Source organism: Eurosta solidaginis, chromosome 2 (assembly GCF_040869045.1).
Source record: "Eurosta solidaginis isolate ZX-2024a chromosome 2, ASM4086904v1, whole genome shotgun sequence".
NCBI lineage: Eukaryota > Metazoa > Arthropoda > Insecta > Diptera > Tephritidae > Eurosta > Eurosta solidaginis.
This window is the reverse complement of record NC_090320.1, coordinates 282,015,768-282,018,089: the sequence shown is the minus strand read 5'-3', so window position 1 is coordinate 282,018,089 and position 2,322 is coordinate 282,015,768. Positions and strand designations below refer to the sequence as shown.

At 33.5% G+C, this 2,322-nt stretch overlaps 1 protein-coding gene across 7 annotated transcripts in view; it reads left to right on the top strand.

Annotated features, from left to right (window-relative positions):
- Window positions 1-2,322, top strand: part of LOC137241060 (P protein-like) — a 408,891-nt gene that overhangs the window by 185,254 nt on the left and 221,315 nt on the right. The gene's annotated exons all lie outside the window — the stretch shown is intronic.

The following is a 2,322-nucleotide window of genomic DNA, read 5'->3' as shown; positions in this document are numbered from 1 at the left end:
TTCATGCCTTTTATACTTGCACTCTATTCCGATTTTTTTAGAGAAAATTCCACACACACAAAACACATTATAGCATTCCAAATAAAACAAGTAAGGAAGACTAAGTTCGGGTGTAACCGAATATTATATACTCAGCATGAGCTTCAATTGTATATTTCATTTATGATAAATTACTTTTCTACATAACACGTGGCACCGCCCGTTTAAAAAAAAAAAGTCTCCCCATTTCCTCTTACAATAAAACTTGATAAGTGAAATATCATTGTTTAAAAACTATTTTTTGCTAAATTATAGCTTATTATTCTAGTCTACGACCCTTTTACATTTGTTTTATATAAAAGTGGGCGTGGTCTTTAACCGATCCCTTCCAGTTTTACTAGAAATATTTTCTGCTATAACGAAAATATGTGTACACAATTTCATTACGATATGTTAATTTTTTTTCGAGTTATGGCTCCCGAAATATAGAATATTGCTTAGTCATAAAAGGGCGGTGCCACACCCATTTTCAAAAATTTTAGTGTTTTCCAATTTAATGTTATAATTCAATTTAGAAAGTAAAATTCTATTGATATAAAGCTCTTATTCGCTAATATATAGCCGACCCTTTTAAAAATTTTTTATATAAAAGTGGGCGTGGTCTTTAACCGATCTCGTCCATTTTTTCTAGAAATATTTCCTGCTATAAGAAAATTGAGTTATGGCTCCCGAAACATAGAAAATTGCTTAGTCATAAAAGGGGCGGAGCCAAGCTCATTTTTTTAAATTTGAAGTTTTTCCTATTTATTGTTATAAATCCACTAGGAAATGAAATACCACTGATATAAAGCTCTCTTTTGCAAAGATGTAGCATATTTTATTCGTCCAAGACCCTTTTAAAAATCTTTTATACAAAATTGGGCGTGGTCCTTAACCGATTTCGTAAATTTTTCTTCAAAGCATTCCTTATAGCAAAGGCAACCTATCTGTCGAATTTTGGTTTGATAGGTTTAACGGTTTTTGATTTCTGATTAATAATATTTGTAAAATTGATTTTATCACAAGTGGACGGTGCCACGCCCATTTAAAAATTTTTTTTCAAATTTTTCTCGAGAGTCTCAATATAAGTCCACATGTCAAATTTCAGTTTTCTAGGTGTATTATTTACTAATCAGGTTTTTTGTGTTTTCTAAAATTTTATATATATAAAAAGTGGGCGTGTTTATCATCCCATTTCGCTCATTTTCAATACCAATCTATTCTGGGTCCAGATAAGCTCGTATACCAAATTTGGGGAAGATATCTCAATAGTTACTCAAGTTATCGTGTTAACGGGCGGACGGACATGGCTCAATCAAATTTTTTTTCGATGCTGATGATTTTGATATATGGAAGTCTATATCTATCTCGATTCATTTATACCTGTAAAACCAACCGTTATTTAATCAAAGTTAATATACACTGTGTGCAAAGCACGCTGAGTATAAAAACAAAAACAGTAAGTAGCCTAAGTTCGGGTAACATTGTATATACCCTACAGAAAAAATGAGAGGCAGTCACGCAAAGCGACAGTTTCACCATATAGGTTTAGGTCCCTCACTTTTTTCTAAGATATAGCAGTTTTCATTCTCATCATACTGGCTTCTCTGTTATGTGCATTTCCTAACACAATGTAAACAAAAGTAAGCTGTTTGGCCAATTTTCGTGTATTCACAAAAGATGTTTCGTTCTACAAAATTGATTGGTCACCCTGTGTTGGTGAACACTTAAGTATGAAATGAATCTATCTGATAGGTAGCTATCCTCCAGATAAAATCTAACTTCACTGGAGATGGTAAAACGACCTTTAATGACTACCTCCGAACTGGTGCTATTCGGATGCATATTGGGAGAGTGGATAGCCACACTTGTATCAACAACGCTGAAGTCTAAGCAATATGGATTTCAATCAATTAATAAAACTTTGCGGCTATTTCAGAACCACTCACAAGACTCAACCAATTAGGAATGCCTTAAAAAGGTGTACACTGACCTTGCCCTTTGAACGCATCGTTAACTAATTCAATCGCAGGTGGTTTGGAATAGTCGCAGCCTTTGATTAATTTTTAAAATAGATATTGGCTATTGGTACAAGTGTGAGTACAAAATATCACGCTCTTCATCCGATTAGTACCCGTTCAGCACCGTTCATTTTTGCTGCTGGGTATTCATGAATCATGTCCCTGCCTATCTGACTCTTGGAATTGCTGTTTGTTCTAAAACTTATTGATTTTTATGATTCAATAACACACTTTGGTTTCCTTAAAGTGCTTTGAAAAGGCAATTATAGCTTCAAAAAAAAAA